The following is a 25539-nucleotide window of genomic DNA, read 5'->3' on the forward strand; positions in this document are numbered from 1 at the left end:
CCAGTGAACTGACTCAGTGACTTGAACTGAATCTAAGGAGTCGAAATTACCGAACCAAATCTTTTTTAAATGAATTGAATAAACTGAATGGATTCACTTATTCATTTTCTCCCGCTTATCCGTAATTCGGGTTACGGGGGCAGCAGTCTAAGCAGGCCCCCGCCTCCGACTGCTGCCCAATCCTCACAGCACCGTCCCTTAACGGTCCCTCCTGCAGGTGGTGAGCCCACGGGAAGGACTGAATGGATTGAATTATTAAAATAAATCTATTGAATTAAATTGTTGTTTTGAATTCCAAATATTTATTTCTGATGTTTTGTAACTAACTGAGGTGGTCAGAAGTTATATTTAAACAGTAGATGTTCTAAGGCTGCATTCGAACTAAACTTTTTGCAGCAATCGATAGTTTTGATCAGTTTAACTTCTGTTCATGTTCAAATTATTTCAATCAAAACATTTATTTTATTATCATTTACTTTTGTCACATTTTCCCAACATTTTATCATGTGGATTTTAATTCTTAGTTACGATTTAAATGAAGTCCAACACTTTAATAAAAGACACAAAACAGACACAATATTAAAATATAAAATTTTTATTAAATATTACAATAAACATTGATGTTTTGTCCTTTATTATATGTATGGCATGTGCTCACATGCTGAATCTAAACCTGTCCAGAGCTTTGCAGATTGTTGCTCTCCAGTGCTGCCATTTCCTGTTCCTCATGAATTATTGAGGAATCTGGTTATAAAGCGAGTGATGTCTCGTTTGGACTTTTGTTTTTTCTTAAATTCACTTTCAAATTTCAAAGTTTCCTCCAGCTGAGCAACATGTTCCTCCAGTCGCTCTCGTTCTCTCATCAAATTATTTCTCTTGTGCTCTGCCCTCTTTTTCTCTTCCTCACAGTGGTTGAGGAAATCCTGGAGCTTCCTGGTGGTTTGGAGGTGTGAGGAAGTAATTTCCTCCAGGTCTTGTTTGGCCTTCTCTTTTTCTTTTCTGTGTTTATTTTGCTCAGAAAGCAAAGTGGCCTCTCGAAGAGCAAGACGTGTCTCCAATTCGTCTCGGTCTCTCATCAAATTATTGTTCTCCTTCTCAAAGAGATTCAAAGAATCCTGAAGCTCTCTGATGGTCTGGAGCTGTAAATTGTTCCTCTTCTCAGTGTCTAGTTTGGCTTTCTTTTCTTTCTCTCTTTTCAAAGTGGCCTCAAGCTGAGCAACACGTTCCAGCAGTCGCTTTTGTTCTCTCACCCAGCTCTCTCTCTCACGTTCTACTGTTTCCTTCTGTTTCTCATAGAGCTTCAGGGAAGACTGGAGCTCGGTGATGTTTTGGAGATGTGTGGAGTTTCTCTCATTTATGTCCTGTTCCCACTGCTTTCGCTCAGAAGACAAAGTAGCCTCCAGCTTTTGCACCGTCTGTAGCAGAATGGCTTTCTCTTCATTCTCTTTTGCTAACTTCTCTATCATCAGATTATTAAATGCATCCAAGTCTGTTACTACTTTCTCCATGTGTTCCAGCTTCTCCTTCATTTCAGCAATCTGCTCAGATTTCTTCTTTCTTCTGGTTTGAAACATTTCTCTAAACCTTCTGAGGAGCACCATGTTTACGTGTCTTTACTCAAACGCACAAACCTTAGAAATTAGAGAAACACAGACGCATTCTGACTTATAGACATTGACCCACTGTGACGTCACACAGAGATGCCCCGCCCACCGTCTGTGACGTCACCCGGTCTCTCTCTCTCTCTCGCACGCGTTCTCTCTCTCTCTCTCTCTCTCTCTCTCTCTCTCTCTCTCTCTCTCTCACACACACACACACACACACACACAGACACACTCAGCGCATGCGCACATTACAGAGGTAAAGAACAGATAAAATATCATGTCTTCACAACTTTTCTGTTGTTCCTGAGAGAAGAGCGATATTACAGTCATAAATAAGATAAAAACGGCTGTAAACTGTGTATAAAGCGAGTGAAGGTCAGCGGGACTCCATGCTCTCTGAGGACGGACCGGGGCTAGCTTAGCATGCTAACTTCACAGAATTATACCAAGATTATCCAAGAAATTGTAATAAACTGAAATACAGCAGTGACGCAGGTACAAGAGAAATAGACACACGTTAGCAACGCCACTTTACCGTTCTTTCACATCTCATCTCATCTGTTCAGGCAAACCTTCCTCAGCATTTATTTCACATTCTCCAAGAAAACGAGAGGCTTCAGAATTTTTTTCTCCGTGCTTGTTTAATAATATGTCCATCAGCATCATTATCAGGTATATATGTAACAGGATTTAGCAGTGGGATTTGCTCGTGTCCACTACGTGTTGGCTGCATGTGCATGAGGTGGATCTGGATGCTCTAATCAAGTCTCTTCTCCTTGCATATGTGGGGCTTCTTAAATAATGTGTTCACAGAGGATAAGGAGGATTAGGTGACTCCAGTGAGTGAGTTTCATCTTCATTATGGATGTGGCTCCTTCCTACTAAAGAGAAATAATCTTTTATTGAGATCTCTCCTGATTCAGCCCTGAGTTCTCACTTAGGCAGTCTTCTAAGGTCAACAGACCAATTGGTGCACAGGTTAAGAGAGAACTGCTTTGATGATCAGCAACAGTGGATTCACGAGAGCAGAACCAGTCAGAATTCTAGTTCTGGTGAAGTCTAGAACAGTCGCTGGACACAGATTCTTCGACTCACAAACATTGGAAGACTTCAGGCTTCGTTTTAGGATGCAAAAGGATGTGTTGGCTTTTCTGTGGCCAGAGGAAGAGTTAGTGAAGAGTTTTCTTATTTATCTCTCAGAATTCTTGTTAGTCTTCACCATTTTTTTATTGGTGTGTTATAAAGTGAATGTGTCTCGATCAAAATACAACAAAATTACGTCAATAACTGGAGCAATGCCGGCCTTCTTCTCTTCTGACAACAGATTCAGTTTAATGACAACCCGATGATGTGTTTTCACGAGTGCATGGTTTTACCTGGATGCACCCTGCTCATCTTTATAAGAGGCCTATAGTTTAGAATTAACTTCATAACATTTGGACTACCACTGAGAGCATCTTGAGCGGCTACATCACTGCCTGGTTTGGGAACTGCACCGTCTCTGACCGCATGACCCTACAGAGGATAGTGAGGACGGCTGAGAAGATCATCGGAGTCTCTCTCCCCTCTATTATGCACATTTACACGACACGCTGCATCCGCAAAACAAACAGCATTGTCTCTAACACAAGACATGACACAAAACCAAGATAGCGCCGACCAGTATACAGTAGGTTCACTGGTCGGCGCTATCTTGGTTTTGTGTCATGTCTTGTGTTGTCTGTCTGTACTGTTTTTTGTCTGCACTGTTTGCACCAGGTTGCACTCGATGCACTTTATGTAGCTTGTGTTGTGTTGTAGCTTTATGTTATTGTTTAGTGTATCACCAGGATTCCGGAGGAACGTTGTCTCGTTTTTACTGTGTACTGTGTACCACTGTGTATAGTAGAAATGACAATAAAAGTCTCTTGACTTGACTTCATCTGGTTAGGAGTCCTCTGTATTATCAGGGATTAAATCTTATGAGAACAGAAGGAATTGACAGTGAAATATTGGTTACAAAAAACTAAATCGCCAATGCCAATTTTATGCACAATATTTCTTCCTTTCTTCGATGAACATGGGACTGCACTTTATCCTGCAACATCTGGACAAATCGGGATCTTCATCTGTATCCAGTCCTTCATCTGTATCCAGTCCTTCATCTGCATCAAGTAGTAATGTGATAGTAATGTGGAATTTTTTGATAGGCATCGATACAAACCAAGTCTATACAACCAAGTCTATAAAGTAATTATCAGTTAGGTTGTTTTAGTATCACTTAATAGACTAAGTATACTCTCTGCTTTAATAAACCTGCCTAACAGGTTGACCTTAGACCAATGTAATCAAAGCCTATTGCTTGCTTATAAAGAAACCACAACAGAGACCATTTAGAAAAAGACCACCATGTTTATTAAGGACGACACTCCCAGTGGGGACACTTAGGGAAAAGATGACAGGGACGACAAACCTGCCAGGGACTGTTAAGAGACAGACTATGGTAGGGCTCAGAAGACAGGGACCCACAGGGGTCAGGCCCAAAGCTGGACTCAGGCTCAGACTCAACCGTGATGACACTGGCAGGAGACGCCCAAGGAGTAGGAGGAGAAGAGGGCCCATGAGGAGGATTGCAGGGAGAAGTAGGGGAATAGGAAGGAGAAGCACCTGGAGGAAGATCAGGCGAACTAGGCCCTGAGTCAGGCCCAGAATCAGGTGCACTGTCAGTGTCAGATGAGAGGGGAGCCCCAGGAGGAGGACTGACAGGCAGAATCAGCACAGGGTCAGTCTGAGTGCCCACATCAACGGAAGAAGAAGAGGTGTGGGCAGTAGAGGAAGAAGCAGGACGATCAGGACCATCACAAGGGTCGACCAAATAGTTGTCCAAGTCATCAAGCAAACGGGAGATCTGAAAATGACGATGGGGAGAAATGGGAGAAGTGGAACCCCTAGGGTAAGGGTGAGAACTCTTGCGTCTAGTGGTCTTGTAACGAGCTAGAAAAACACACAGAAAGAAGAGAACAAGACCAAGGTCAATAAATAGCATGGTGGCAACTAAATAGGAAGAACCAGTCTAGTACACTAGGTACTGAACTAGTGCACAGCCAAGCTTAAGAAAAATATCTAACACACAGCCATATAATCAACTATAACCATAGCATTAGCAGAAAAAGGTACATAAGAGCATTAAAATTAAGGTCTAAGGAGAAATATATAATCATAGAATAAGGTAAAATAAGAGAAGAAACTTACGCATAATCAAGAAGAAGAAAATAAGAAAATATCCAAAGGAACTGAAGGCTAGTCCAAAATAGTGTTGCTCAAACAAGAGTTAAGACAAGAATGAGGAAGACAGGACAAGTTTTAAAAAATAGAACCCCAAGAAGGCCCGAAAATAAGGGGATATAGGTAAGAGGGATCACGTGGAGGAAATGACGAAGGGAAGAGGAAGAACCAGGAGGGAACGAAAATAATGGGAATTAGGATTCACCACGTGATGCATAATAATGAGTAGGAAGGGCCCAAAAATTGGGTAGGTCAGAAATAATGGGATTTCGAGTAGAACCATGCAAATTAAGGTAGGAGGCGCCTAGAGGCGCCTGCACATAAATAAGAGACACTCTCAGCAGAGTGTGTTGGTTCGGTAGTTCGTTGTCCGTGGTCGAGTAGTCGAGTTCCAGTTTCTTTTTGAGCAGTAGGATTACCTTCAGGACCGGTCTGAAGACTTTCTTTTCGGGATTTTATTTGGTACTTTCATCTTTTGGTGAGCTCTGATTTTTGGAAACTACCTAGAGGTTCAGGGTGGAAATCACCTTAGGTGATTCACCCATTAGGGTTTTGGGGACTTTCCTTTTGAAGCGCTTGCAAGCATCTATTATTCTGAAAAGGAGTTTTTCCTTTGGATTACATCTGTTTTGGTGATTGATCTTCTCTGCAGAGAAAAGAAATAAACTTGTATTTTGCTGTCCTTCTCATCCAAGTCTCTGGACCTTTTTATTGGGAGTTCCGACCGAGTTAGTGTTAATTAAGAACCAAAGAGGTAAACTTGGAGCACTCCTGAGGTGTTTGGTCTCAGAGGGGATTCTGAGATCCGACACGGTCCTTCATCTGCATCCGATCCTTCATCTGCATCCAGTCCTTCATCTGTATCCGGTCCTTCATCTGCATCCGGTCCTTCATCTGCATCCGGTCCTTCATCTGCATTCAGTACTTCATCTGTATCCGGTTCTTCATCTGCATCCGGTCCTTCATCTGCATCCAGTCCTTCATCTGCATCCAGTCCTTCATCTGCATCCAGTCCTTCATCCGCAGCCACACCTGCTGTTTATTCCAGTTCTGCTCCTCTAATTATTTATTTCCGGTATTTTAAGCCACTCAGAGACTTGATATCATTTTACTGTGTATAAATATTTGTGCTAATATTATATAGTTGTGTTATGATTTTACTTTTGTGGATTTACTGCTATTTGTATCTATTGTTTTGTATTTGTATTTGTACCTTTGTGTGTTTGCATCAATTATACTTTATCGTTTGACATTTTTGTAGCATTTTCAGTCATTAAAAATAAAATGTTTTATTGTACATAGAACAGTGACTCATGAATTATTCTGTGAACCTGCTGAACCCATTATCATCTTCATTATTATTATCCTTATTATTTATATATATATATGAACTTTATATGTTTATGATGTAAACAATTATAAACTCAATCTGAACAGAGTGGGGATCCTGATTATGTTCCTCATCAAAACCACTAAGAACGTGAACGTGATCTTCAGTCAATTTAGTGATCATCAGCACAGACCTCATAGTCCTCACCAGAGTCTGGATTCTTCTGAAAACACACACAAAAGCCCTACATCACCTCTAATCCTTTTCATCTAGTAGCAGCTCTACATTTAGCTGCAACTGCACTAAAAATACATTACAAATGATACAAATGTACTATGATTTAAGTGAATCAATGCTTCAGTTCAGTGAGATTACAAGTTGGGTTTAAAGCTGTAGATTTTATAGGAGGGTGGATTTTATTTCTACATACTGTTCTTTCCTTTAAAAAAGGATTAAGGGGATGATTTGGGAAAAGGTAGAGGTTTATTCATGTTTACTCCAATAACATCACTTGGGAAGGGCAGATTTGAAGAGATGGTTGTGGACTTCAGGAGAGCACAGAGCGACCAATCTCCACTGATTATTGATGGTTCGTCAGTGGAGATCGTCAAGAGCACCAAATTCCTTGGTGTTCATCTGACGGACAACCTCACCTGGTCACTCAACACCAGCTCCATCATCAAGAAAGCCCAGCAGCGTCTCTACTTCCTGAGAAGGCTGAGGAAAGCCCATCTCCCTCCCCCGATCCTGACCACGTTCTACAGAGGGACCATTGAGAGCATCCTGAGCAGCTACATCACTGCCTGGTTTGGGAACTGCACCGTCTCGGACCGCAAGACCCTACAGAGGATAGTGAGGACGGCTGAGAAGATCATCGGAGTCTCTCTCCCCTCTATTATGCACATTTACACGACACACTGCATCCGCAAAGCACACAGCATTGTGGACGACCACACACACCCGTCACACACACTTTTCACTCTCCTACCATCAGGGAAACGGTTCCAAAGCATTCGGGCCGTCACAACAAGACTGTGCAACAGCTATTTTCCTGCAAGCCATCAGGCTACTTAATACATCAAACTGTACAACTTGGACTTAACACTTAACACACACTCATCACTCATCTCAATTCATTGCACCATCATTTATTTATTATTATTCATATTTGACTGTACTACACTGTTTAACTGCTGTTTTTTTGCACCTTTCACTGTATTATTGTTTACATGCCGTCTTTTGCACCTTCGACTACTATATTGTTTACATGCTTTTTTGCACCTTCGACTTTGTTATATTATACTACACTGTTTACATGCTGTCTTCTGCACATCTTGACTGCTGCTGTATTTTTGCACTACATTGTGTTCTTATATTCACTCCCGGGTATAGTTTTTATAGTTTTTACAGTTTACAGTACTGTATAACCAAGTATACGGTAGGTTTACTGGTCAGCGCTATCTTGGTTTTGTGTCATGTCTTGTGTTGTCTGTCTGTACTGTTTTTTGTCTGCACTGTTTGCACTAGGTTGCACTCGATGCACTTTATGTAGCTTATGTTGTGTTGTAGGTTTATGTTGTTGTTTAGTGTAGCAACAGCGTTCCGGAGGAACGTTGTCTCGTTTTTACTGTGTACTGTGTACCACTGTGTATAGTAGAAATGACAATAAAAGCCTCTTGACTTGACTTCATCTGGTTTGGAGTCCTCTGTATTATCAGGAATTAAATCTTCTGGGTGACGTTGTGTCTCCGTTGAGAGCATGAGAACAGAAGGAAATGACAGTGAAATATTGGTTACAAAAAACTAAATCTCCAATGCCATTTTTTATTCACTATATTTCTTCCTGAAAGGTTCAGAGGCGATTTTGGAATTACTGTAGCGATGAACATGGGACTGCACTTCATCCTGCAACATCTGGACAAATCGGGACGACTGTGAGGATCCTGACTTCAGTTCGGCCTTCAACACCGTCATCCCAACACTCCTTTTTTAAATTATTATTTATGTTTATTTTTATTTGGCATTTTAAAAAAGTGTGCAAATGGAAGCTTTTGTCACCAAAACAAACTCCTTGTAAATGCAAACATACTGAATGAAGCTCTTTCTGATTCTGATTCTGAAAAACACAATGAGCATTAGACTGGTATTTGAACAATAGAAAAACAGTAGAAGAATAAAGTAATGAAAATAAAAGTAGTGGTCAGTGCTGCTGATGCCAAACAGAGAAGCAGTTACACTTTGACTGAATTCACAGCGCCACTAAACAAATCATGCAGTATACAGAAAGAGAAAAAGGAATATTGTTGCTCTATGTGTAAAAGCATAGCAGCGTCATGGTATAAACTAAGTGATATACAGTTTCATTCAATGCATTAGCTTTAACTATCCTCATAAAGAGATGAGTGATAGAGCTGCATACACGCCTTTATCTTTTATACGTTTCCCCTCTTCTTCTTTCCTCTTTATTCTGGATTGGGATCCTGATGGCTGAGATTTTTATTTTTTTTGCATCCTAGAAAATCTCTGAGGAAACAAAGATTCTTAGGTGAGGGAGGAGAAATGAGGATGGAAACCCGAGAGTGACTGGAGGAAGCTGTACAGCTGTCCAGCAATATGACTTCAGCACTAGAGAAAGAAAACCAGAGAATGAAAAAGAGGAGATCAAGCTGGACATGTCCTACATATAATAAAGTACAAAAATATCAGTGATTATTGTAACGGAATATTTTTTATTCCTTCAAAATAAATAAATATCTTAAATATAGTGTGTGTGTTTTGTTTCTATTATTGAAGTGTTGGACTTCATTTAAATTTAACTAAGAATTAAAATCCACATGATAAAATGTTGGGAAAACGGGACAAAAGTAAATGATAATAAAATAAAGGTTCTGTTTAAACCCAATTTTACATGAACAGAAGTTAAAGTAATAAAATAAACAGTTATTGAACAGTATTCACAGCATCAGTTTAAATATTAAATCACAATAACACAGAGATTAAATCAGTTTACAATACATGAGTTCTTCATGGGTTCATCTGATGCACACAATACTATAAAGTTTAGTTCCAATGCAGCCTCATAACATCATAGTTCAAGTATAACTTTTGACAACCGCAGTTAGTAGAAAAACATCAGAAAGAACTATTTAATAGATTCATTTTAATAATTTAGTCCATTCAGTTTGGTCAATTCAGTTCGAAAAGATTATTTTCGATGATTTCGACTCCTTAGATTCAGTTCAAGTGACTCGGTTCAAGAGTTCAGTTCGGTCACTTCTAGTCAAAACAATGAGATCGACCGAGACTGAATCCATAGATAGTTCAAGAAATTTCCTTTCAGCAGTCTCTCAAAAAGAAACCAGCAGGTGGTCAGAATGTTTCTACTCTGTTCCTGGGTTAGTTTCAGGGGTTCACCTCAGTCAGCTTCATCTGGTCATTTATGATTCTACAACATTCATATAGTCACTTGGGTCAACTTTCGGTTTGTGTGTAATCTTCCCTTTGTAATCTGTACATGCGCAGAGTGAGTGTGTGTGTGTGTGTGTGTGTGCGTGTGTGTGTTTGTGTGTGTGAGAGATAGAGAGAAAGAGAGAAAGAAAGTGAGTGACATGATGATGTCACAGGCAGAGGGCGGGGCATCTAGGTGTGATGTCACAGTGTGACACGTCTATATAAACCAGAGCGTGCTTTTGTTTCTCATTTGTGAATTTACCAATTGTAAGTAAAGAGACACTAAAATTGACAACCACCAAACAAACAAACAGCAGCAAGAAGCAGCAGCGATTAGCAGCAACTAAAAAAACATAAAAAATCCTCTTCTATTGAACATTTCTTCATACAAGTACCTGGTAAGTCGTCTAAATAATTATGGCAGAACATTGTAGATTATTTAGTAGAAGACTCGAAAAGTACAAAGTCATTATTTAGCGACATTAGCATGGGTAACTAGTCGGCTAGCTAAGCTTAGCTTTTATAGTTTAGCTTTTTATATTAATCCATCAAATTGACCTAATATTTAGTATAGAATCTATTAGATACAATGAAGTAGCTTAATTTAACCTATTTAGCCCATATTTTAATCAAACTCATGTAACCTGTTTACTCCAAGTATAATTAACATAATATACTAATAAATAGAGTAGAATAGGGTCAGACTGGGACTACAATTTTATTAATCCTTGCAGCGTGGCATGTTTTATCTGTTGTGGAATTTCTTGTCATTGTTTAGACAATACGTACAGCTCCCAGTGTATAAAATTACAGGTGAAGAGTCTTCTACAGAAAACATCTCCACAGATATGGATCAAAACATCTATGTGGATTTGGATGGAGGGATTATGGCCCTAATCAATGAGAAAAAATGACTGTAACAAACGTTTCCTTATAACTAAAATCACTAAACCCTTTCTACGCTTTAATTCTGATTCTTTGATAATATCGTATATAAATCATGTTGTTGTTGTGTGTATTTTATGCTGTGTGCAGGAACATGGCAGCTGGTGAACAAAGGAGGCTTCTGCAAGGTATGCGTCTGCATCAAGGCACGTGTGCGCACATCGAAGCATGTGCTGAGGGGTATCGCTTCAACTTTGACACCTCTAGAGCCCCCTGCAATGCTTGTTTTTTCCTTGTTCTTCTAAAGCAACGCCTGTGGTGCCTGGAGCAGCCCACCTGTCCTTTAGGTAAACGGTGCCATCATTTACCCCGTAAATGGTTCAGGTTTCCTCCAGAAAAGGACGAATTTGTTTGGGAAACTGATGCGGACCGGTTCAGACCGGTGATCGACATTCTGCACCACGCTGACATGTTCTCCCCAGATGGAATGTGGCTAGATTCCATCCAGAACTTTGTCTATGATCTTCCTGCTGGACTTCAGCTGATCACCCGTATCTTTCATGTGCGTAGGGCTATTACCCTTGCCCAATCGTTTGGAGTTTCTGCCCGCTCGCTGGTTGCTCCGGGAACTCACGGATTTCTCTTCACGGACTTCGTCATGCAAAGCACCTTTGTAACGTACTACACCATCACCTTCTGTGGCTATGTTCTATGGACAACTGAACCAGCAAAACATCGTGATTGGAATTGTCGTCCTATCCTTTGTCGCAAATGTCACACAATCAGAACAGACTCAATGGTATTCTCATCGAGACGTCACGGTGTTGGTTTGAGGTTTCACGATGAGGTGTGGTCTGCACTGAAGTCTCACAGTTCTATTTCTCTTCCCCTGCCGCACTGGATCAGACGACTATCGCCCATTCCAGTAAAAAAAAAAGGAAAAAAGAGAGAAAAAAAAGGCAAGTGAGTCTGGACATCAAGGACAGGAACTGAAAGCTAAACCTCTCCATGTCCAATAATAATTAATAAAATCAATAAAAATCTAAAATATGAAATCACTTGTTTATTGAAGTGTTCGACATCATTTAAATCCTGATTCTAAATCAGTGTTTCTCAACTGAAGGAAGCTTTTAAACTAAATAATTAAAGTCCACATGATAAACTTTTGGGAAAATGTGACAAAAGTAAAATTGCACAATTATTAAAAGATGAAGTTAAACCATGATTTTTGTCTTCCTTTCAAATGGCATATGACCTCCTCATGGGTTCTTGCATCTTGTTGATATCCCTCTTGTGGGGCAGGGGGCTGTGGCTCGGGGTCATAATGCTGAGGGGAAGGAAGGTCAGGAGGGAGAGGGAAACTGGTCCTCAGTGCCACATTGTGCAAAACACCACACACCCTGATAATCTTACACACTTTTTCCGGGGGGTAGAGAAATCTGCCAGTTGAGACATCCAGAGCTCCACATCTGCATTTAAGGAGGTGAGGAGCATCTGAGGGGTGAAGCCTCTGTCACCTGTCATATTATAGACTACATCAAGACAATGTTTACAATTTCTACATGTTGTTAAAGTCACCAAGAAGCCAGTCATCACGTCCTGCAGCTGCCTGTAGTCTGTTCCCTACACTGCTATGTGTCAGGATAAAGGAATCCTGTGCTGAAGCAGGTCAGTGTGCCACAGTGAAGGGAAACCTGATGTATCGACTACCCACCTTAATAATAACATCCAAAATTACAGGCATTATGGCACTCAGGGGCAGATACCAGACCTATAGCATGAGATTTAATAGAATTATATTATATCTAACGAAGGTCTTTGTAAAAAAGTTGATTATATATAATATTTATATAAAATATTTCCCTGTCTGCCATTTCTTACTAGAAACAACCTGTTGTCATTAACCCCAGAGTGGTGAGGACCTGTATTTGGATGGGGATGGCATGGTTCTGGTGTGTTTCCCTCTGTAGTACTGGACCCAATTCAGCACATAGATCCAGGAGCACAGCTGTAGGAATCTAAATCAGCTTATTATCCAGTCATCATCCAGGCCAAGAAATCATCATGGTCCCTGGAGACTCTTTTTCTCCTTAATCTTCCATTGGCACCGCAGCATTTATGTTTTATTCCAGCTCATTATGGAAAGATAAAATAAACTGATATTTGGTCCTGTGCCATGAACATAAAAGCAATAATAGCTACAGAAAAGCTCCTGCTTCCCTCTGTCCCGGGTATTTAAATCCCATTTAAAATGCTTTCAGTGATTCTACATTCTGTTTCTATGAAGTGTTTTCACAGTTTGCATGGTAATTGGCTGGATGGTGCATTTAAGTGCATGTGAAATATGTGAATTTATGAACCACATCTGGCAGGAAAAGACAAGTGTCCAAATACTTTTGACCACACAGTGTGTATCAGCTGAAAAGCAGCAGCTTCGGATCAGTCGCGTTTCCACTGGGATTCAACTCTGAAATATTACTTTTGATTTTTATTATATGAAATATTTTATATTATATATTTGATATTATTCAAATAATTATTATACAGTCTCCTCCAAGCAGCTCGTCCCCTGTGAGGACTCGGTCTCCTCCAGGCAGCTCGTCCCCTGTGAGGACTCAGTCTCCTCCAAGCAGCTCGTCCCCTGTGAGGACTCAGTCTCCTCCAAGCAGCTCGTCTCCTGTGAGGACTCGGTCTCCTCCAAGCAGCTTGTCCCCTGTGAGGACTCAGTCTCCTCCAAGCAGCTCGTCTCCTACCAGTCATGAGCCTCACATAGAGATAAATATAAAGCACATAGTGTTTGAACAGCTTTATGTTATAGGTTACAGAGGGATTTCTGTCCAACACCAGGGGATCAGGAGGAGAAGGAAAAAGATGAGGAGATCAAGAGGAAGAAGATGAAGAGAAGATGTTATGGACTCGTCTCTGAGCAACAGTTTAAAGTCTCATCTCACTCGTTCCTGTTCAGTATCTCACCTCAGGTCTGGGGATATCAAAGATTCCTGTAGATGATGTGTTGTGTATACAGTAGAACATCAGCTGTAGGAGAACCAGGGAATAATTGACCAAACAAGGATTTAAATATCAAGATTTAGCAGAATGGAGGAAGTTGTTTTTGCTGTGAACTGATCAAATGTCACACTAGGGCACTTTGTATTTGTGGAAGTGGTGTTACGAATCTCACGTGTAAACATTTGAATTGTTTTTATGCCTCGTTAGTCTTAAAACTAACATTTACAGAAATGACTAATAGAAAGTGTTTTTTTTTTCATGGATCACCTCAAATCAGTGTTACATTCATTGTGTGTGTATAATGATGGCATGTCAGCTACAAGGGTGATGGAGGAAAAGTCAAATCTAAATGAAGTTTGTCACTTTTTTGTTTCTTGTCATTATTTGTTGTCCTCCCCATGTGCTGCTGTACACAGGTGAACAGAGACGTCCATTCCACACCAAACTTTTTACAGAAATCACCAAATCTTGATTTTAATACTGCTGAGATGATTTTATAGGAGTTTAGTTTCTTATTTTAATACCAATATAAAAATCCCATACATATTATGGTGTAGTCGTGGACCAGTTGAGAAAACACTAAGTGCTTGTAAAAAGACTGGCAGCAGATCAAAATCAATCACATCTTTCATTAATGTTTTTTCTTTTTTAAATACAGTTTTGGACTTGAATGTATTCAAAAAAAAATATGTATTACAGTTAATTTACCTTGTGATTAATTTACCAGATTATTTTATTCTTATGATAATTTCTTACTTACAAACGTCTTGATAAGTAGATGATTATGATTGAAAGATAAACAGAGACTATAAATACTACCATGTGTTTAAGTAAAACATCTGTTTGTGTTCAGAGTTCAGAGAAGGTAAGTATAATGAATAATCTAAGGGAAATTTAATAAAGTATTTGTTAAAAGTGCAGTGTTGTCAGGAAACAGAAGGAAATGAGGCCAGGTAGCATGAATGAATGATTTATTTTTTAATAGCTCATAACACACATCTGACACGCGCTAATCACGTGTTCTCTCATTCTCTATTTTCAATGCACTTCTACTCCCCCTAATGGTCACTTTAAGTATTACAACAACAGGTCCCCACATGCAGTACTAACTAATTACACCTCAAATTAAACCCCATAATTTTTTATTAAAATCACATTCCAAACTGCAAACACGTGTTTTCTATTAAATAATATAATTCTAAATATTTTAATACCCTTTTGTGTCTAAACAGAGGAGCGCTATAGGAACTCGTGTAGGGTTTACAATCACACACCACTTCACTTGTCTTTACACCACCCGTTTTCAGCTTCCGTGTCTGCATTTGAATCATTGAAGCCCCGCCTCTTTTGTGACGTCGGCATCTCTAAAAGCGCCCTGGACTCGCTTTTATTGTCATGACAACTTTGTTGTGCTGCTGTTCAACACAAACATTTACTGACCACAGCAATGAAGCGCAAACAAACAGCTGAAATGTTTTTAATTGTTTTTAGTGATAAGCGTCAATGTTTTGAACAATCCGCTCTCCAAGACACCAAAAAAGATTTTTTAGCCAGAAAGAGCGACTTTCAGAAGAAAGAAGGAGAAATAATGACAGATAATAAGACGGGTAACAGCTTTTATTTTGTAGATACATTTAACGTTGCCAAGTGCAGAGATAAAAAAGGCAACATCAGAAGGCCAATGAATGCCTACATGGTTTGGGCGAGGAAACAGCGGCCCATCTTTTCCAAGGCCAATCCAAATAGCAGCTCTGCAGAGATCAGCATGCAGCTTGGGATCCAGTGGAACAAACTGAGTGAGAAACAGAAGAAACCCTACTACACTGAATCATGGAGGCTTAAACAGGAACACAAACAGTTGTTTCCTGGTAGGTGAACTTTCTTTATAGACAAATGACAAAATAACAAAACAAACGCATCAATTCTGACACTTTTATTGTTTTTATGTTGCTTCTTACTCTTTAAATTCTTCTTTTCTATCATGTAGATTGGGTTTATAAACCGCTTCCAAAGAAGGGAAGGAGAAAAGGCAGTGTGCAGAGTAGTGACTCACAGAGGAGACCTGATCATCAACCAAACCACCACATAGTCATGAACATGCCAGAAGAAGTACCAGTCCATGACCTCGTGCCTGAAGTTAGTGATCAGTTCCCCGGCCTTAGCCACCAAGAACTGCTGTCTCCTAAAGACTTCTGCTTTGATCCTCCTCTTTTCCCTTCTGTTTCTGAGTCGACTTTCTGCCAGACCAAGTGAGTTAGTAAACTGCATTGGAACAGTTTCAGAAGAATGACATGCAAATGATGTTTTACTCTGCATCTTAAATAATCGCCATAATCGCCACTCATTTACTTTAATATGCAGCTAAAATTGTGCACTTCTGTTTACAGCACCTGCTATGGGTCTGAGTGTACAAGCAGTGAGGTTCAGCTCGAGGACGAGGAGGAAATCACTTTGCTCAACAACGACATCTTTTCCATGTTAAATGAGGATTGTGACTTTTTTAACCAGTCTGAAGCCCTGAATCATACTGAAGACCCCCACAACAGCACAGAGATCCTGGATTCTGTACCAGCCTTTGATGTCGACAGCTTCGAGGATCTGTTGAAGCAACTTGAAGAGATGGAAAATGATTCAGGAATAGAGGAAGATGGTGAAATACGAACATTTCATGTACTTTAGTGTGCATGTTGTTTCACCATCTTCATTTTTTTATTTTATTTAAATAAATAAAGATTTTGAATTTCAATCATGTCTAATGTCTCTTCATCACAGAGAGCATTCAATGATGGTATTTTTTTTCTTGAAATCCACTTTAGTAAAGTCAGTGATGTTTGATGTCCTTAAAGAAAAGGAATTTGACAGAAACTGAAGTTGAGGTATTTTCTTGCAGCTTTAGTGCTTTGTTCATTTTGAGCTCTGAAAGCAATATAGCTGACAGTTAATGTGGGGCAGAACCTGATTCACTTAAACATCTGTACTTTATAATTAATCGCATGGATTGGCACAAGAAAGTGGATGATCTTTCAGCAGTCATTCTGACAGGGTTAACACTGGATTCACCTCACAACACCTGAACACTACTGCTGGATGGAGCAGCGGGTGCGTGCACGAGCGGCGGTTGGTGAATGGAGGGTGGAGCCGGGGGGAAACGAGCGGTGAGAAGCAGATCTGTGGCTGATGGGACTAATCAGTGTGCTCTGTTTTAGTGACTGGTGATGAGGAGAAAAAGGAGAAAGACACCGAGCAGAGCTGAGCACGTGTGTGTGTGTGTGTGTGTGTGTGTGTGTGTGTGTGTGTGTGTGTGTGTGTGTGTGTGTGTGTGTGTGTGTGTGTGTGTGTGATGTAAAGTGTTTGAGTAAATGTACTTTGTTACTGTACTTGAGTAACTATAAGTGACTTCTTGTCTGATGAACTGTTCTGTATTGGTCCTGTTTACTTCAATAGTAAGGAATGTAGACCTGAGATCCTGATTATTGGTCTTTTATTACCCATAAGGCAGTAATTTTTACCCTTTTTTGAGGCGTGACTCATTGTTTACATGAAGAAAACACAGTGCATGTAGGGGTACGGTCTCAGGAGGCCTGCAGTAAGTGTGCTGTGTGCATGTGATTGATGAATGTGCAGGTAGAAATTCAACTGAAACTGCATTCAATCTGGTTGATTATCAAGCAAGTTATTTTTTAACTACATTTAAGTTCCCTGTTATAGGATAACTTGCAATTTTGTAAATTCCAACTGTATTTCCATTCATTCCTGTTAATACCGAAATATTCCTGATAATTCATATGGGAAGTTTCCAGTCTTGAAAATTCCTGCAACCACATTCCTAGGAAATACATGAGCTGTTCCTTGGTCTTGGGCACAGGGATATTTTGCCTGCCTTTTTTTTCTTTTAAGTTTTACATTGTTCTGATATCAGATGCCCCAAGAAATTGCAGTTTAGACACAGAAGCTTTGTGTATGTGAGGATCCTCTATAATTATTTGGAGAAAGAGTCTGGTGTCATTATGCCATGGCTTGGGAAGTCGGGATGTTGTTAATAAATGTGAACTGATTTAATGTCATACAGTGTGTCTGTGTTCTACATTACAGTGGGGTCTGAGGTTCGGTTCCTACCTGTGTTTTTCTTGTTCTGCCTTCTGCTTCAAATTCCTACATGTTCTTTGAAAACCAATTTACAGTAATTTTCTTTTCCCCCTTTTTCTTTTACTGTCTTCTATTTGTTTGTGTTTCTTTGAGGATACAACATACAATACAATACAATACAACATACAATACAATACAATACAATACAATACAATACAATACAATACAATACAGGTGTGAATCTACCTGTATTTGAGAGTTTATTTGTTAATTATCCGCTAGGTGGCAGTAATGGCACACTTACCAGTAAGCTGTAGAAGAGCTCATGATCTTCATATCACTTCACTTCTGCCCTCAGACTCTCACTAGTGTACAGAGATGATTGTGGATTAAACATATTAATGTGTGAATGTTAGATTTTGTGTTTTCTTCAAAAGGGAAATCAGATCTTTACATTTTCAGCACACAGTTTACAAAGTCACAGTTTGCTGGATCCTTCAGCAAAGATTCAGCAGCCAAACCTAATGTAAATGTACCAATGCAGATTCATGTCATTGAAAAAGACCTTCATATGTCATTATCATCATCATTATTATTCTTAAGTTAATAATATACAATATGTGGCTTCAGCCAGTGATTCATCTTCATCCAGTCCTTCATCTGCATCCAGTCCTTTCATCTGCATCCGGTCCTTCATCTGCATCCAGTCCTTCATCTGCATCCAGTCCTTCATCTGCATCCAGTCCTTCATCTGCATCCAGTCCTTCATCTGCAGCCACACCTGCTGTTTATTCCAGTTCTGCTCCTCTAATTATTTATTTCCGGTATTTTAAGCCACTCAGAGACTTGATATCATTTTATTGTGTATAGGGTGGATTTTATTTCTACATACTGTTCTTTCCTTTAAAAAAGGATTAAGGGGATGATTTGGGAAAAGGTAGAGGTTTATTCATGTTTACTCCAATAACATCACTTGGGAAGGGCAGATTTGATTCTACCCCTCTGACATCTACTCGGGGGTCTGCCCTGGAGAATTAGTGAAATGAAACGGTACGTGGCAGTGAGCTCCACATCCCTGTAGTGTTGGTGGATGGAGCTCACGTGACTCTAAAGCAGATGAAGCATCAGTGGAATTCATGATGGAGATGCTGAACCAGCTGGACGTAGACACTTTTTATAGATTTATAGTGTTTTAAATGCCTTTATTATACAGTTACAGCAGTAGGAACTGTTATGAGAGCTGGTGCACAAATAGAGGAAACACCCACACATGCAGAATAAAATTAGAAAGAAGAATTACAAACTATTTGTATAAAATCTCTATGAAAGAAATGAAAATCATCAGGCTATAATACTGCACTGTATGTCACTGGCTAAAAAAGAGCTTTTGTAGTTTTAAAAATATTGATACATTAAAAGCTTTGATTTTATAAATATGTATGAATGAAGGTTTAAAAGTGTGATGTTGATTTGTTGCTGGTTTCAGGAAAATATTTATTAAAATGTTCTTCTTTCATGCATGTGTATCACAATCACTTGACAAGTTCCTCTTAAAGTTCTTATAAAATGTTTAATAATCACCATTCAAAACACTCGAAAACATTTACATTGTGGATTGTTTTTATTTATTTTCCTAAATAATATATTAATAAAAAAGAAAAAAAGAAGTATATAAACATAAAAATATAATAACATGCAATATTAATATCATATTTTAAAAAATGATTATTATTATTATTATTATTATTATTATTATTATTATTATAAATATATCTTCTTGTTCTTCCTCTTTTTCTTTGTGCCAAAGAGCATCTTTGTTTCCTGAAAGAAAAATGCAGAGGAGGTTTAGTCTACTCATCATATATATATCATATATATATATATTTTTTTTTTTTAGATTATGTCTCTCACAGTGGACATGCACCTACGATGACAATTTCAGACCCCTCCATGATTTCTAAGTGGGAGAACTTGCAAAATAGCAGCGTGTTCAAATACTTATTTTCCTCACTGTATATATATATATATATATATATATATATATATATATATATATATATATATATATATATATACAGTGAGGAAAATAAGTATTTGAACACGCTGCTATTTTGCAAGTTCTCCCACTTAGAAATCATGGAGGGGTCTGAAATTGTCATCGTAGGTGCATGTCCACTGTGAGAGACATAATCTAAAAAAAAAAAATCCAGAAATCACAATATATGATTTTTTAACTATTTATTTGTATGATACAGCTGCAAATAAGTATTTGAACACCTGAGAAAGTCAATGTTAATATTTGGTACAGGAGCCTTTGTTTGCAATTACAGAAGTCAAACGTTTCCTGTAGTTTTTCACCAGGTTTGCACACACTGCAGGAGGGATTTTGGCCCACTCCTCCACACAGATCTTCTCTAGATCAGTCAGGTTTCTGGCCTGTCGCTGAGAAACACGGAGTTTGAGCTCCCTCCAAAGATTCTCTATTGGGTTTAGGTCTGGAGACTGGCTAGGCCACGCCAGAACCTTGATATGCTTCTTACAGAGCCACTCCTTGGTTATCCTGGCTGTGTGCTTCGGGTCATTGTCATGTTGGAAGACCAAGCCTCGACCCATCTTCAATGCTCCAACTGAGGGAAGGAGGTTGTTCCCCAAAATCTCGCAATACATGGCCCCGGTCATCCTCTCCTTAATACAGTGCAGTCGCCCTGTCCCATGTGCAGAAAACACCCCCAAAGCATGATGCTACCACCCCCATGCTTTACAGTAGGGATGGTGTTCTTGGGATGGTACTCATCATTCTTCTTCCTCCAAACACGTTTAGTGGAATTATGACCCAAAAGTTCTATTTTGGTCTCATCTGACCACATGACTTTTTCCCATGACTCCTCTGGATCATCCAAATGGTCATTGGCAAACTTAAGACGTGCCTGGACATGTGCTGGTTTAAGCAGGAGAACCTTCCGTGCCATGCAGGATTTCAAACCATGACGTCTTAGTGTATTACCAACAGTAATAGACTAAGACAGGTGTCTTTATGCAGCTAACGACCTCAAACAGGTGCATCTAATTTAGGATAATAAATGTAGTGGAGGTGGACATTTTAAAGGCAGACTAACAGGTCTTTAAGGGTCAGAATTCTAGCTGATAGACAGGTGTTCAAATACTTATTTGCAGCTGTATCATACAAATAAATAGTTTAAAAATCATATATTGTGATTTCCCCCCCATGATTTCTAAGTGGGAGAACTTGCAAAATAGCAGGGTGTTCAAATACTTATTTTCCTCACTGGATATATATATATATAATGTGTGTGTGTGTGTGTGTGTGTGTGTGTGTGTGAGGATACTCACCGACTTGACTCCTGCTTTTCCTGTTTTTAGGATCATGTTCATTTCATCCACCTGCACACAAACACACACTTATACACTTCTATCACACGTGTGTCACGTGCATATAAAGAGTGAATAGAGGAGTGATGTGTGTGATTATGAATAGATGTAAATGAGGAATTGGTGGGTGGGGTTTTGTTACCACATGACCAAAAGTTAATCATCATATTAATATAATATTTTTTAACATAATAATACACTCATTACTACAACCACTTATTACAAATCATTCCTAAATATAATATTAGTGTGTGTGTGTGTGTGTGTGTGTGTGTGTGTGTGTGTGTGTGTGTGTGTGTGTGTGTGTGTTTGCTCACTTTTGCTTGCAGAAGATCAGGATCAGAAATCATGTTCATGATTTCAAAGTTGTTTTCACTCCCAATCAGCATCCATGAAATTTTATTCGCTTCAGCCGGGTGGATTTTCTCTACCAGAGGCAACAGGTGATCATCTGCAGAGAGAGAGAGAGAGAGATAGAGAGAGAGAGAGAGAGAGAGAGAGGGAGAGAGAGAGAGAGAGAGAGAGAGAGAGAGAGAGAGAGAGAGAGAGAGAGAGAGAGGGAGAGAGAGAGAGAGAGAGAGAGAGAGAGAGAGAGTTACTGAAACTGCTTGTGTGTGTGTGTGTGTGTGTGTGTGTGTGTGTGTGTGTGTGTGTGTGTGTGTGTGTGTGTGTGTGTGAGTGTAACACTTACGTGCCATCTGGATCTGCATTTCAAAATCTGCAGACTCCAACATGTAAATGGTTAAGCGCTTCTGAGGTGCTGCAGCCATGGATACATCCTGCACATCTGGAACATGAGGTGGAGCTGGACTCTGTTCTACAGCTGGAACATGAGGTGGAGCTGGACTCTGTTCTACAGCTGGAACATGAGGTGAAGCTGGACTCTGTTCTACAGCTGGAACATGAGGTGAAGCTGGACTCTGTTCTACAGCTGGAACATGAGGTGAAGCTGGACTCTGTTCTACAGCTGGAACATGAGATGAAGCTGGACTCTGTTCTACAGCTGGAACATGAGGTGGAGCTGGACTCTGTTCTACAGCTGGAACATGAGGTGGCGCTGGACTCTGTTCTACAGCTGGAACATGAGATGAAGCTGGACTCTGTTCTACAGCTGGAACATGAGGTGGAGCTGGACTCTGTTCTACAGCTGGAACATGAGGTGGAGCTGGACTCTGTTCTACAGCTGGAACTTGAGGTGGAGCTGGACTCTGTTCTACAGCTGGAACTTGAGGTGGAGCTGGACTCTGTTCTACAGCTGGAACTTGAGGTAGAGCTGAACTCTGTTCTACAGCTGGAACTTGAGGTAGAGCTGGTTTCTCATCCACAGTTGTGCGCTCTTCTACAGCAGGAACTGTGTTTACTGCTGGGGCATTTTCTTTATTTCGCTCTCCCTTCTGGCTTGGTGTGAAGGGAGTCATATTCTGAGTCTGTAACACAAAGACACACACAGCTGTAAACACTTCATTCCATTTTGTTTTATCAGATCATCATCACTGCTAGCAGGAGGCTCTTGAGGGAACCAGCTAGAGGAGGATCTTTAACCTTTTCAGCCAGTAACCCATTTAACTGCAATATTGAACTTCAGCATCAAATCATTTTAATGGGGACAGCATGGGGTGGTAGATGTTTAGGGTACAATCTTCACCTGCACATTCTTCATCCTCTGCACGTTATGATGGACAGGGTTATCCTGGTGTTCTGGTCTCAGTAAGGTCTTCTGCTTGTTAATGAAGACCTGGGTGTGGTGGTTTCTCTCAGTCTCGCGCTCCTTACGAGATTTAAAGTGTTGGATGGAGCTGTAACACAACAGAGACACTGCTCTTAGACACTGCTGTTAGTCTTTATGCCGACACCAGAAAAATTACCCCCTGATGCTGACTGAAATCCCCTCATATGACCAAACCCACACTTTATATTAATAGCTTACACTTTATGGCCGTTAAGAAGTTTGCCATTGAGTTTCTCTTTTGCCAAATTCGCCGCCTCTGGAGACTCAAATTGGACGTATCCATATCCTTTTGTCCCCGTCTTGTAACGGACAACCTTTAGGAGAGACACGTCATGTCAACACACAATTCATATCAAACAGATCTAATACAGGACTTTAGTAGAAAACATGCTAATCATGCTATACAGATGTTATTCAGATCCAAACAGTTTAAAGCACAAACCCTGCATGACAGAATCTTCCCAAAGACTGAGAACAGGTCAAAAAGGGCCATGCTGTCAATCTTCTCCAGGTCCAAGTTCTTGATGAACAAGTTCCCGATGCTTTTTCTCATGGTGGAATCCCTCTGAGACCACATGACTCTCATAGGGTTCCCCATAAGGAGCTCACAATTAAGTGTTGCCAACGCTCGCTCAGCTGAGGAAACAAAATTCATTACAGGTCATTCATTTCAGTAAAAAAGACTGGGGAAAGATGGGTGAGGAGAAAACACTCTCAAATTTTATTTAAGGCACAAAACCTGACCATATTCACATAATAAAGTAGTAAAATAATACAGAAATTACTCCTGGAGTATTAAGTAGACAATAAACTGGTATAGATGCAGAAATAGTGTATCGGGGTTTAATGAGGATTTAATTACCATCGGCTCGCTGGTAAAAGTTGACGTAGGCGTAACTGAGTGAAACGCCGGTGTTCCAGTTCCTGCAGATCCGGATGGAGTGAACGTGGCCCACAGAGCTAAATTTCTTCATCAGCATGTTTTCTGTCACTTCATGGTGCAGATCACCAACATACAGTGCTGAAATACTCGAATTCATTTTTATCTAAAAAAAACAACAAACAAACAAACAAACTGTCAGTTATAAACAAGAGAATAAACACCAAACCAAACCTACAGTCTTAAACAGAAAAACATCAGTATGAGTGAACTACAATCAGTTTCTACTCTAAAATGTTAAAAGATTGTAAAACATACAGGTTTAAAAGATCTTACATTTCTACATTTCTCAGTACAAAAATTAAGTTAACAAAAAGCACAAAACAGTCTAAAAAGTATTCAGAATAACTATATATATAGCAAAGCTACTTATCAGGTACCTAATAGACAGTAGTAGATGAATAGTTATAATGTTTATCAGTCGCTGCTGCTGCTTTTATTGCTTCTGTGTGTTTGTTTGATGGTTGTCAAGGGGATACTAGAATTTTGATGATGACGTCATAGAAACGTTTCTGCAGTATCACTTTGGTCACATGACCAGTTGGACACATGAATCACAGACACTTGAATCACAGACACTATAGAAATATTATTTTAATACAAAACTAACTAAAAATAAAAATGGTCCTGAATCCTGCATGTACACAAAACAGACCAATGAATCCCATTTAAAATGCTTTCAGTGATTCTACATCCTGCGCCTGATCTACACTGTGTGGACAAATGTATTGAGTCTAAATCTGACTAAAAAAATTAAGATTAAAAAAGCGATAATATTTCCAGAAATGTTGCAGTGAGCAGAAATGGACATTTCGGCTAATGGTGTAGGAGACATCATCATTAGCCTCATGCTAGCCGTGTTTGCTAGCGCTGTTTTTGTGTTAGCTAGTTTCTTAGAAAATTTTACTAAAAGTTGATCAAAAGACAAATACATTCGTTATTAAGACCCTTATAGTTTATTTATAGCGCACTAAATGCAGAATATTTAGACCGACGATGAAAACTATTGAAGCTAAGATTATTTAGCCGGCTAATTAGCCTAGCTCAGTGGTTCTCAAAGATATGACAGGTGGGGCGCAATGAACGGCAGGATTTATTTATTTATTTGTTCTTCATTTATTTGTGACATTGACCACAAAAAAACAAGCATGTATTTCAGCACAAGCAGACAAAAAAGGTAGATGGTGGGAGCTTAAACCAAAAAATCAGCCTTAAAGAAAATATAACTGTTTTATCCTGCTCCTTTTGCCACATCTCATCTCTGAGATTTTTCAGATGTTGCTACACTGAAAACTAAATACAGATCTCAGCTCAATATTGAACATGACTTGAGAGTGACAGTATTAAGTCTACAACCCCGTTTTGAAAAGATTTATGAAATGAATTTGCTCTTTTTTGCACAGACTGCAAAGTGACAAAGTCCAAGAGATAACACAACTACACCTTTATTTTCTCTATTTTTGTTTTTGATGCTACTTGATGTTCATTTAGAATTGGATAGTTCAATAAATTAGACATTTTTTAAACTTAAAGAATTTCATTATCCTTTTTTGAGGTGACGGAGGACAGGTGGGTTTAAAAATCCACCCCTCTGAAGTGGTAAATGGCAGAAAAAGATTGAGAATCACTGCATTAAAACACAAACAGAAGTCACATTAGTACAGAATGGAGCATAAAGCACGTCCTGATAGTGCCGCTAGAGGGCAGTGTGAGACTGAGAGTTGAGGATGTGAGCTGTGTGAAGCTGGAGATCAATAGTCTGTTAAGGGGTGGGAAATAGGGGAAAAAAAGGGGAAGGAGGGACAAGAGAAAAAAGAGAAAGAAAAAATAGAAAAATGGAAGAAAAAGAAAG

At 39.5% G+C, this 25539-nt stretch overlaps 1 long non-coding RNA gene across 1 annotated transcript; it reads right to left on the reverse strand.

The window, feature by feature from the left end:
- Positions 1 to 19373: 19373 nt before the first annotated feature.
- Positions 19374 to 21466, reverse strand: LOC310719695. The gene is made up of 3 exons (XR_014531554.1): positions 21336 to 21466; positions 20980 to 21030; positions 19374 to 19449 (listed from the first exon to the last, which is right to left on the reverse strand). It is a non-coding gene; the product is annotated as an uncharacterized lncRNA (long non-coding RNA).
- Positions 21467 to 25539: the final 4073 nt, after the last annotated feature.

The sequence above is a fragment of the Silurus aristotelis genome (genome assembly GCF_946808225.1).
Source record: "Silurus aristotelis genome assembly, chromosome: 1".
NCBI lineage: Eukaryota > Metazoa > Chordata > Actinopteri > Siluriformes > Siluridae > Silurus > Silurus aristotelis.